The sequence below is a fragment of the Ambystoma mexicanum genome, chromosome 2q (assembly GCF_040938575.1).
Source record: "Ambystoma mexicanum isolate Mex_15411 chromosome 2q, UKY_AmexF1_1, whole genome shotgun sequence".
In the NCBI taxonomy this organism is placed as follows: Eukaryota; Metazoa; Chordata; class Amphibia; order Caudata; family Ambystomatidae; genus Ambystoma; species Ambystoma mexicanum.
In genome coordinates this window covers 345526057-345538565 of record NC_090924.1, presented here as the reverse complement: position 1 = coordinate 345538565, position 12509 = coordinate 345526057, and the positions used below count along the sequence as shown (strand labels likewise).

General features: G+C 42.4%; 1 protein-coding gene across 1 annotated transcript in view; it reads right to left on the bottom strand.

Annotated features, from left to right (window-relative positions):
• Positions 1-12509, bottom strand: part of TEX47 (testis expressed 47) — a 937506-nt gene that overhangs the window by 496530 nt on the left and 428467 nt on the right. The gene's annotated exons all lie outside the window — the stretch shown is intronic.

The following is a 12509-nucleotide window of genomic DNA, read 5'->3' as shown; positions in this document are numbered from 1 at the left end:
ACCCATCACATCCAAGAAGGCAATCATTATTTGGGTCATCCCTATTGCCACTCTTGAATATTGGTACCATGATGTGGGTATTGTAAGGGAGGCACGTTATCGAAGTAAGACAGACACAAGGGTGGTCATTGAACTTTCAGATGGGGGTGAAAAAACACCTATCTAAACCTAAATCTAAGATGGGAGCAAGCTACGACTATCAAAATAATAATAATGGAGTCCTAGTGGAGTCTCGTCAAAATAAAAAGGGCCTATACTAAAAAACCTACACTAAAAAACAGCTAAATTACAAATAGCGTGGGGTAATGTTCATGAAAATAGAAAGAAGTGTTCACAAAATGATAAGTCAGGATGTTCAGACTTGTTGGCCTCCCTTCCCCACATTTTCAGCATGGGACAAGCAGTTCATTCGAGCACAGCACACTCCTGGGCTTCTTCGGCACGAGAACACAGTTCTATTACACACATAAGGGCCTTTTGTGCCCAAGTGTCTTTCCTCATCAAAGTCTCTTGAGTCAGAGGGCCCGATGGCCAAAACAAAAATAAAAAGTTCTTAACTTCTTACAATTTTCTACTTCGGGAGTCTCACCCCTGATCCCCCTCAGGTGGGCTCATATGCCTTTTCTGTTCCTGTGGATCCCCCTCTTCCGGGCTCAGATCCCTTTTCCGTTATTGCGAATCCTCCTCTTGCGGGCTCAAATCCCATTACTTTAATGATTAGAAACTATTCTTTCTTGGGTGACTCACGGTTCACCCCGGATCCCCCTCAGCCGGGCTCAGATCCCTTCTTTATATTTAATTAGTCTCTTCCAGCCGGGCTTGGACCAATTGCATTTCACTTTACACTTATCGAAGACTTTCGAATGTGCACAGGGTTTAGGTATTTTTTTTTGTTGCTTGACCTGTAGCAGGACCACTTTGATATATAAAGTTCCTATTACAATATAGTTGCCATTCGGTTGGATACCAAACAGAGACCTTCCAATGAGCACCCATGTGGCGCCAGACCACTCTATACACGGTATCTTATTTGGCTTTTTCAAAGTACATTCACTCCTTTAGTTTCCACTTGTTCGCACCTCTCATTACATGCACTTCAAACACTGTCCTTTGTAGAATTCTTCATACAATGTTGCCGCTTGCAACCTTGGTTCAAACACAAGCTGATTTTGTATCAGTTTATCCGATTCACCGGATGTGCTGCTTTTACTGGCACAGCTTTCTTGCAGGAGCCAAGGACCGTACCATGGCGGCAATAGCTCCTCCCGGCCTGGGTTATCGACTCAGGAGCACCCCGGATAACTTTGATGCACAGTGTAGGATTGTTCAGCTTCAATTCACCGTCTTCGGCTTCTCACTTTCCAAGGCTTGTGAAAATAACGATTTCTAGAGGTCAAGGGTACTTCCCTCCTTGCAACCCTCTCCGGTCTCGCCGCCTTTCTTCTTGTGTTAAACTGCCATCTTGGAACTGCTGCTTCCTCGTGTGCTTTTCCTCGCTCAGAGTGTGCTTTCGTGCTCCGCCTTTTATCCCTGTGGGGAAGTATGATGGGAGTCAGGTGTGCGTAATGATCAATAATTGCCTGAGCTTGCCTGACCATGGTGTTGGGACATGTCAGGTATACGGCTCTGGTGTTAGTCCGTTGTCGCTCACGATGAACTGTCAGTGAGAAAGTGTTTGTGTCGGGAAAGGGGCAGGGTTGTGCTTCTAGGTATCCTACCTGGTAGGATGCAGAAAAGGTGTTACAGGGAAGGGGATACCGCGTCTCACCCTTCGGTGTCCCACTTCCACTCCCTGAAGAACCCTCATCCAGGTGATCCTCCCACACTGGTCCACTGCCAGGAACTGGATCCAATAGCGATGGCCGTGTCCTGGCCACCTGGATGACAGATCCCCAGGGACACCTTCAGGTTTCTCACATTATGTTTTGGGCGGTCTTTATATTCACTAGGATCAGGCATATGAAAGCAGCCTATTGTTCCGCGTTTTCCTTCCGCATCATATTTGATAGCTCGTCCGGTCCAGGTGTGCGGGAGGCGTTTGCTCGCTTTATAAGAATAACTATTTCTTCATGAACGTATAATATACACCAGAGTGACAATGTTTTACTTACCGGTTCTTTACCTGACACTGGTTCGGTGTATAGATTCTTAAAGTATTTTATCCAATCTGCCTCTAGTACACAGTTTATTTGTATTCGCTTTTGACAGTTTCCTGTGGATTTGATGAGGTCCCAGATTTCTGATGAGTTCCTTTTAGTTATGGCTTTCATAATTTTTTCCACGTCCTGTTGTACCACCAGATAAGCCAATTTGTGTAGTTGTTTCTTAGCCTCTTGATGACCCTGTCTTTGTCTGAAGTTGGTCTTGTTTTCTCTTTCTGGATAGCCCTCCTCAGTTCCCGCTTTTTTCCCCGTCACTTGTTCATCGTATTCCTGGCAATACCTTGTTGGGGTTGTCTTCCCAGGTAGGTCTGTTATGAAAAACGTGACCAGAGATGGGGTGTAACAATTACACATGGTGGACTCAAAACGTTTCTAGCAGATATTGCTGATGCATGCGGGAGAACCCGTTTTTCAATATCTCTCTTTACTATTTTTAGCCGGCAACCGTTATTAACGGTCGCCACGGGCATAGCCATTTTTTATATATGATCTTTTTAGCTCATCTGTCCAAGTCATTTTCTGCATGTTATGGTCACTGGCTTTATTTAGTTGGTTCAATTTCGATTGAGTCCATAATGCCTATCAGATCTCTTGAAACAAATATATAATCAATCACAGAGGTTTGGCCGTTCCGCGCCCAATTGGGGGTGGCAAACCTTACCCTGTTACCCTGTTCAAAGTGACCATTAAGGATGTGGAGGTCTCTACTGTCCATTAGTTCCATCCATAGTAAGCCCCTCCACTTCTGTGGATTTAGTGAGCTGGCGTCTTCTCTAATTAGTTTGCCCAGCCTATTTATAAGATCCTTGATTGTGTAATGGAACATGCAAGGTAGTTATTATGGACATATTTTTACAGAAGCTTGCACACTTCATTAGAGAGCAGTTGGTCAGAGGCCATGTTTGATTAAGTGTGGCCCAGGAAGAGGGGTCTCTGATCAGCGTTTGAGTATGCCTGACAACCAAACTTAAACAACGTTCTTTAGGAGAGGGCATCTTGAACTTTCCTGTGACAAGTGATGGTTTGTACAGCTGCTGCCAAAGGTATATCAAAAAGCTCATTATTCTTGGCCCTTTGTGTGTAATTGTGTTTAATGTGCTCAGTGTATATTTCTTCAATGAAAATGGTGGTTTGTAAAATGTCCCCGACAGAACTAGATATATTCATCCAGTAAGTACTGGACAGAAGAAAAACATGTGTTCGAGTGAACCAATCGCATCAGGTCTATGATATTGCTACAATATTTGATTTTTGCAAAGATTGGCATGTATGTATCATTTATGTGGGGACCATAACGCTCTGTGAAATAGAAGGAAGAGGGTTTGAGTTTCGCTAGTGGATCTAGAGGCTTAAAACATTCTTTTGTTAATCTGCTCTGATTCCAGATAATTTAGATCTAACAGGTTGTGCTCCCAATTCAAATAATTCAAGGATTTGGAATAAATGGAGAGGGAATTTTGATGTATTTTCTTCTTGAAAAGTGCAATGGATGTATGCACTTTGTCCTTCAAATACTCCTCTTTTCCACTTTCTGCATCCATACTGAACTTGTTTAACTTGAAACTTTCAGAAACTTTGCTCACATGTACTGCCCGAATTGGTGGGCTTGTAAACCAATTTTAATTGTTTATGATTAAGTACATGGTGGATATACAGAATTCTCCTCTCAATCCATGCTTCCCAGTATGATGCCTGCTTGCTATTTGTTGACAGAGTTAAGCTACATTGGTGAGCTTGTGAATTTTTTAAAAATGCAGCATATATGTTTTTGAACGGCTTAGAACCTTACCAGAGGCTTCTAATACTGGGTGACATTTAAATTCTTACCGTTTTTTTTTAATGTGCCTGCATCCAGCTTGACATGGGTATGACAAAGCTTCTTCCAGTTCTACGCATTTTGATTTCTCATCAGCATGGGTGATGTATTAAAAGTGCATTGGTTAATTTGTGCCAATATAAAGGTGTGATGATATGCTCATTTTGCAACTTTTTAATGGAAATTCTCTGGCCTTTCCACACACATTTTAGGATGATATAGTTAAGTTCCTTGCAGAATATATTTGTGAATGGCATGGGTGTCCTTAACATTGGGAACAAGGACAAGAGGTGTTATCATTATTTTTAAGGTGTCCAGTCTACCCCACCATGATAAGAGGTAACAATTTTCTAATTGCGTTCTCAGGATGGTAGTGGTCAAATTATTGGTAAATTAAACACTCAAGTATTTAATGCTGTCTTTTTCCAAAACAAACCCAGCACAATGATGTCTTCCTCAGAGCATGTAATAAGAAGAGGTTTGTGGGTTTTTTTCTGTTGAGTTTGTGGCCAGAGATTTTGCATAGTTGTTGAGCTGGCCCATCACAAGATGCCCCTAAGTGTTGGGGCTTGATAGGAATAGAATAACGCCATCCCTATATGTTGCAACGTCAAAGTTTTGTTTTCTAGCTCAAATCCCTGAGATGGCCTCATTGTTACAGATTGACTCCAATAGAGGTTATACACGCTCAATATGATTTGGATGGTAGTACAGTGATAATTCAGCCTTGGCCAAATTACAGTTACTGCTGTGGTGTCTGGCAGTATTAGCACCATATTACAACATGCCGGGAGCACATACACCACTGGCGATAACGATAATTCCGTCTGGCAAAGTTACTGCCGTAAATGAGTATCCAACTGTAAATCTGCCTGGAATCCGCAGAATTACTGTTACTGTTGAGCAGAAGTAGCACTGGCAGAATTAGCAACATCACCGGAACGGGAAGCACGGCGGCGGCCATTTTTAAAAACTCAATCCCGTCGCCTTCCTGTAGCCATCCAGACCCAGAATGGAGGGAAATCATGTCCCAAGAAAAAGGCAAAGGGAAGGTGCCGGATCTAAGCATGCAGAAGCAGAAGTTCCATAAGGCCGAGCTGCAGGTCCTCACTGATGAGGTGGTGGCCCATGCCGATGAGTTATATGGCTCTCTGCACCGCAACATCAGGGCAGAGGAAGGCAGCAATATGGGTAGGCATTTGTGATAAGGACATAGCTGTGGGCATAGTTCCACAGGACAGTGAGGAATGCAGGAAGCAGTGGAACGACCTGAAGGCCAGGGTACCCAGCCTCCTGTCAAAAAACCGGTGGGAGAGATTAGCCACAGGAGGCAGCATGTAGACCCCTGTGTCCTGACCCCGTGGAGAAGGAAAGCTCCATCCTCCACATGGAGGGAATTGTCAGCACGGAAGCAGGAGCATCAAGCCAAGGGATGGCGGTAAGTCTATCAGTCCCCACTTCCATGTCAATGCACTGACGAAAAGCATGTGTCCTCCACCACAGATGAGCACAATGGACAGGGAATGGGCAAATAAAGGCATTGTGAGTACCTGCATGTGCCAGGTGAGGTGGGACAATGCAGTAATGCACATGCACAACAAGTGAAATGTGCATGCAAAGACATGGAACCATGGGAAGCACCCATGTGTGCTTTGACAGTCAATGTTGCCAAGTGAACCCCCAGCACCGCAACAACAACAAGCAACATTGTAAGGCCAACAGGCAACGTGCACATGCATGCACCGCGTACACCCTCTGCAGGCACTACCTCCACCGACCAGTTGCAGCACTCATTGCGCTAAAACCACCCATACCCATCATACAAACTGTGTGTGAGCAGAATTAATCCCATGTCGCACATGTGTTTTGTTAGCCCACTAACATGTATGCAACATGACTGACAGCATGTCATTATCCACCCAACAGGTACACAGTTGACAGATGCCGAAGAGGCAGGTCCCTCCACTGCCTAGGACGCCTGCACTGCTTACAGTGCGTCCACCTCCATCCCTGCACAGGCTGGACCCAAAAGCAGCTGGAGGAAGAGCAAGAGGGAGGCAGCAAGGCCACAGGACACCCCCAGTGATGCAACTGTAGCAGGCGGCAAAGCCCCTACTGTCCCTACATTGGTGCCCAGTGGCCCCTCCACTGACCGATGCAGGTGGCACCACAGCCACCCCACACCCGGACCCTGTGATGATACAAAAGGATGGCGTCCACACACCAGCACCCGCCCCTTTGGCCCCTGACTCCACCTGGTCACCAGTGTGGAATGTGTGTCGCCAGCGGCAGTCTGTTGCTGACACAGGCAGCGATGGCTCCCGCAATGAGGAGGAGGAGGAGGAGGGAAGGAGGAGAAGGAGGAGGAGGAGGAAGACACTGGCTTCCGCTCGCCCTGTACCAGTCCCATCCCTCCTCACAGCCCACCAACAGTGGCACATGACACTATGCCTACGATAATGGCAAGACTGTATGCCATGGAGCAGCGCAAGGCCTCCATAGAATTACTGTCAGGCCAGTAGTTGCAACCCACAATTTTATTTAAAAAATGTTTTTTATTACATGCATTAGTTTTATTCAAACTTTTACATTAGCACTCTCTATTTCATTATTTAAAACATAATTCAATTAGTTCATAATAATCACCGACTGAGATCTGTCCTTACGAAGCTATCACCCATTCAGTGATACAACATAATCACTTTTCTACCAGTTACTCAGTTGCTCAAGTTTCATTTTTTCCGATATTTCTTTCCAGAATTGGGCAACTCTAAATATGAGACTCTTGTGGTTGCCAACAAGCAGAGATACCCATTGCTGTTCTCCGACTTGCACATTCTGTTCCGTTGGAAGCATAGCCGCAAATCTTCTTCTTTCTGTGTGTAAGACAATACATTCCATAATAATGACTGTTTCAATTTGAGTTCCATCGTTACAGAAGCGACAGGTGTTCAAATCCTTTGGGATTTGTCTCATTTTTGTTAGTACATCTCTTGTAGGTAATGTACTAAGACGTAACCGGAGGAAAAAATCCCAAGCCTTTTGGCACGGAAAGAGCTTCAGCTATGTTGGCAGTTGGTTAAGCGCTCTACAGTCAGAGAGACAATTTAGCGAAAGTTGATATTTGGATTTTTTATCAATTTTATCTATCCAATCGTTACGCTGTAATTGTCTTTTTGCTTCAGTCGGTCTCCTTATCATGCTTCCTTCCACGTATTTAGGATAACATCATTCGATGATTTACTCCGGGTCCGTAATAGACAAATAGAAGGAATGTCATTGTTTGCTATTGTTTTCCTGTACATGTCTAGTGTTTTCCACACTACGATGGACTGCATTGATTGCAGCGCTAACTCAAAACTTATTTGTTGCACTGGAAAGGACTTGGGTAGGGATAACAGTTTTCTCCAGAATCTCCCTTCCAAGGTATCCCAACTCTGCCATGGTAGATCTAATAATGTTTAGCTTCCGTAAGTAACAATCGCTGTTACCTTCTGTCGATAGAATGTGATAAGTGGCTTAAATGAGAATCTCCCATATTTTCTGTGGAGCGATGTCCCTTGCCGGGCGAGAGAATCAATTTTAGCGGTTAAATGTGCTACCCATTCTTTTTCTCCAATACTCTTGTCTGCCCATTTGCCCAAATACCTTATGGTTTTTACATTTCCTAATTTGGTCTCTTTTAGATACATTTTGGTTCTTTCTTTTTGGTTCCTGGATGTCCCAGCAATGGCATTATTTGAGATTTTATTAAATTGATGCTTAGGTTATTTTCTTCTGCGTAATTTGATAAGACATTTATCCTTTTTTGCAGACCTACTTGCGTTTTGTCAAACACAAGGTCATCTGCATACATGTTCCATATTACTGGGGTCCCGTCTAGGATAGGTGGATTAGCAACTATGATGTTTTGAGATATTGCTAAATCTGCGGTGTAGAGGTTGAAGAGGATAGCTGCCAAAGGGCATCCCTGCTTCAATCCATTCCATGTTGGAATTACTTGTGACACAGCGCCTGTGTTTGACAGTCTAACTCGGATGTTAATTGATGAATATAAAGCTTTTATCAGTTCCACTAGATCAGTTGGGCATTTCCATGCAGTAATTTTCTGCCACAGTTTTTGACGATGTACACTGTCAAAGGCCATTTGGAAATCAATGAACCCTGCTTTCGTTCTCAAGGCCTCCAATTTGAGTAGATTTAAAATGAGCAGATTGACATTCGTGCCTACTCCCTTTATAAATCCTGTCTGTCTCGGTCCCGCTTATTGTATAGTATTGCCCATTCTGTCAATCTTCAGTGTAAAATTGCTGCAAATATTTTTCCTCGACGATCTAACCAGGCAATTGGCCTATAATTTTCAGGCATCTTTCTATCTCCTTTTTTAAAAAATTGGTATTAATATTGCAGCTTTCCAGGTGGTCAGGATTTGTTTGCGTACAATTATAATCCAAAAGAGTTGTTCACAGATTTTAGACCAGGCTTCAGGATTAGTTTTTAATATAACATGGCTAAATCCATCCAGACCTGGCGCCCGTGAGGTATTAAGATAGGTAATATGCGTTAGAATTTCCTCAAAGGTCCATTCAAACGCCCATGAATTTTTCTCTCTTTGTTCCCCAAGATGTTGTACTGTTTCTTCTATTTTTTGGTAGAGCCTGGTGTATTGGGTGATCCAATCTGCCTCCAAGACAACCGATATAAGCAGCTCTTTGTTCTGATTGTTATCATTTATCAGATTCCATAGCTCTCTGGTGTTTCGTCGACTCAAGGCAGAAAGCATATGTTCTGCGTCATTTTGTAACCGCAAAGCCTGAAAACGTTTTGCCAATTTCTATACTGTTGTCTTTATTTTTTCACAGCACTCTGTTTGGCTTCAGCTTGTAACTTCTGGACCGAGCGTATCTGGGTGTGTAGAAGCTTTTTTCTGTTTGCCGTTTCTTTGTCGAAAACATTGGTATGAGGTGGTTGATATGCTCTTACTTTGGAGCTGGTACCTCTGAATGGACCAAAAAGTTATTCATATTCTATCCTTTCATTGTCCTTCAATTCAGCACGCCAGAATGCATCTGCTAGGCCTTTATTTGTTCCTCCATAATACGAAGTCTATTCAATCTGTGGTTTAACTCCATTCTGGATGGTTTCTGGGTAGATGAGCGATTTTGTTTCTCTTTCCACATCAATGTTAAGATGTGATTGTCGCTTGTTGTGTTTGCAGCGATCTTCATCGTATCCAGCCCAGTCCAAAGTGAATGGGTAGCGAATATGTAATCAAGATATGCCACTGTGTTCCCTTTTTTCCATGTTGGCCTTGGCGGCATGTCGTCCCTCAGATGGCCGTTCACAAGGCCAATGTCCCTTTGAGAACATTCTTTCATCCACATTTGGGCTTTCTGTGCAAGTTTATTTTGTAGAATCTCGTTGTCAGTTTTTGTAAATAAGTGGATGTTCAAATCTCCACAAGAATTATTTCCCTTTTGGGGTATCGATTCCCTAATTCATCCATACTTGTAAACACTGCATCTATGAAAAGGTTATCATTGATGGCTGTTGGGTTCCAATAGAGATTGAATAGACATAGTATCTTCCGTCGTTTTTTTCCATTTTCCCAGTCCAAATTGTTTTCCGCAGTTGATGTGATTTTCATTATAGTGATTTGTATAAAGGGATTCGGGTTGCTTGTCTCAATCACTTGTAGATTTGCAGCCGCTTTTATCATCGTCAGCAATCCAGAAGACGGACGTCCGTTTGATCGTACAGTTGCTGGATTGATAAAGGTCGTATATCCGTCACATATCGGCTGTTTACTGCTCCAAGTTTCTTGGAGGCATATTATGTCAGCAGTATTTAGTTACTGATTTTCACACTCAAACAGGTGCAGAAAGCCTGTGAGTTCCACTAACATATTTTCCAAGGAGCCTCTGATGTTGGGCCATAATTGTTCTTATCTGCGTATCTAGATTTTTTCAATTCCGTTGGTTTGGATGTTGTATGGATTTCTCTCGTTGTGTATTATGCACTGAATCAAATTTTATTTTCATTATTATGGCACCATTATCTAGGTTTTCTGGTATAATTGTACAATCATGATGGTTCCTCAGCCTCCTTTGAATTCTCAAGTTGTCACTTTGTACCCCATTTACTTCTACATTGTTTCTATTATTTATCAGTTGATTGTAGGTTATCTCAAAACCCAATGAAGGGAAGGCATTTGGAATCTCTATTATATCGATCACAGTTCTTCGTGAATTTAAATGCACTGCGACTCGATCAGTTTGATATTCGTGCAAGAATTCAATTGTCTTGATATCTTCAGACTTAATCCAGTCTAGGTTTGAAATCGCATGTAGGAGGCGTAGTACATTTGTTCTATTCAAAATGAGACCATCGTCTCCCCCCCATAGGCTCATGATGTTAATGATCTTGTCTGAGTATGTTCTACGAGGATCATCGAAAAAAATTGGCAGTTTTTGCTGCCTTTCTTCTCCCTTTCTGTGTGTTGGCAAATTTGAGTACTGCTTATGCGATTCGCAAGTGAAAGGCATTTTTGTGCAATGGTCTGGAATGGTTGGACCCGTTAGGCTGCAAGGATTTCATGTTGATTCAAAATAGCCTAAGTTTTTGTTGGGACTTCCATAGAGATTTCTAATTCTGTCTCTGAAATGTCATTGCATGTTAGTATTGTGTCAGCCTTGGGTACTGTTTGTCCATTCCATTTGCCTTCTGGGTCACTGAGAGAAATATGCTCATCTATCACAATGTATTCATCTTCTAGCGTGATCTGCCCATCCTGTTCATTGTCTGATATGTAAATTGATCATGATGAGGTTTCTCTGCTCTATTTCTTCCTTGGTTAAGATCGTAGTAGATTCCATCTGAATGGATTCATTCTCAGGCACTATCTTCTGTTCTGCAGATTTTATTTGAACTGTTTTGCATGTCTGATCCGTGATTAAGAGTGGTACATTTAAGTTTCTTAAAAAGTCACAGGATCCCTTCATACTGGCTTTTTGTCTAGATGGTTTGTTTTTTTCTTTCCGAGAAGAGGTTTTTTGTTTTGATACAGAATTTAGTTTCTTTGTCTTTTGCAGACCTTCAAATATAGAGAAGGTCTGTTGTCTCTCTTCCTTTGGTCTCGTTGCTCCTTGTTTCATACTCAAATTATGTTTATTATTGTCTCCATTTGTTGTTTTCTCCTGTTGAGTGAGTTCTGTGTGTTGTTGTGTGGAGATATTCATCGGAATTTGCTTTGTTTTCCTCTTTTCCTCTTCTTTTCCTTTTTCATTGCCTAGGTTTCTCTCTTGCTTTGACTTGATCTTTTCTATCATTGTTTCCTGTTTTGAAGCTGGTTTGTCCTTAATGTTGGTACTTTCCTCTATGGGCACTTCCCATTGCGGTCTCCTTTGACTATTCCTTTGTACCGTATTTCTTCTGTTATTGATGTTGGAGAAGTTTCTCACACAGTTTGTCGACTGAGGGTCCGTATGTTCTTGGATATTCGGGCTGCTTCAGATGTTTTCAGGACTCAAAAGTTTGATCGTATTTAGCAATGCAGCTGTCATATCAGCCATTTCATTGCGGTCAGATCTAGCAATATCGAAGAGGCGGGCTTGCTATTGAGCCGATATCTCAGCTTCGATGTCTAATCTCGCTTGTATCCGATTTATGAATGCTTCCATGTGGATTTGTTTAGTATGGATGAGTGCTAATAAGGTAGCTTGATCCCTCATTGTGTCGGTATGGGTCTCCAATAGCTTTAGGAAGGGTACCAAATTGATGGTAGCTGCCGCCATTAACACATTTTGTAGATCTAACATTGTCGTCGGAATTGGTGGATGTTGGTCATTTGGATTATTTTGGCAATGGCAATGAGAATGAGACCCTACATTATCTTCATGTTCATTTGTGTGTGCTATTGATTGATCAGGCTCTTCTCGAGTCTCGCTTTTTGGCGTTTTGATATGGTTATATCTGTCTATTGGTAGAATCTTGTGAGGTTTTTGGCTTAGTTCCAATGTTTTTACATCTCCGGAAGGTTTCTTTAGTATGTTTCTCTTTGTTTTGAGGTCCATTCCTGATTCCCTTCTGCAGTGGGGTCGATGTAAATTCCATAGTCTCAGTAGTTGGCGTATTTGGTCAATTTTGACTGAATACTACATTTTGTTTCTCATGGTTGGACATAAGAGACTCGATTTCAGTTATGTCTAGAGACAGTCGTGCCATACGATGTGCCTCCGGCTGTGAATCCGTAGTCGAAGTCTTGTTCTCAATGTTGAGAGTATTAAATCTCTGTTACCATCTTAATTTTGCCTGTTCTGCTCTGATTCTTAAAGTAGTTAGAGGGGTAGTAGCATTTGCATTCCTGCATTCCAATTTGCATCACACATCTGTTGGTGTGTTTTTGTTCTTGAACTCAAGTATATTCAATATTTCTCCGCATAGGCTTTTCGCTTGTCTCGCGATTTCATGTGTGTCTTCATTGTTAGGATCTTGTACCATGGGAGTCTTAGGTTTGGTTACTCTCTCCATTA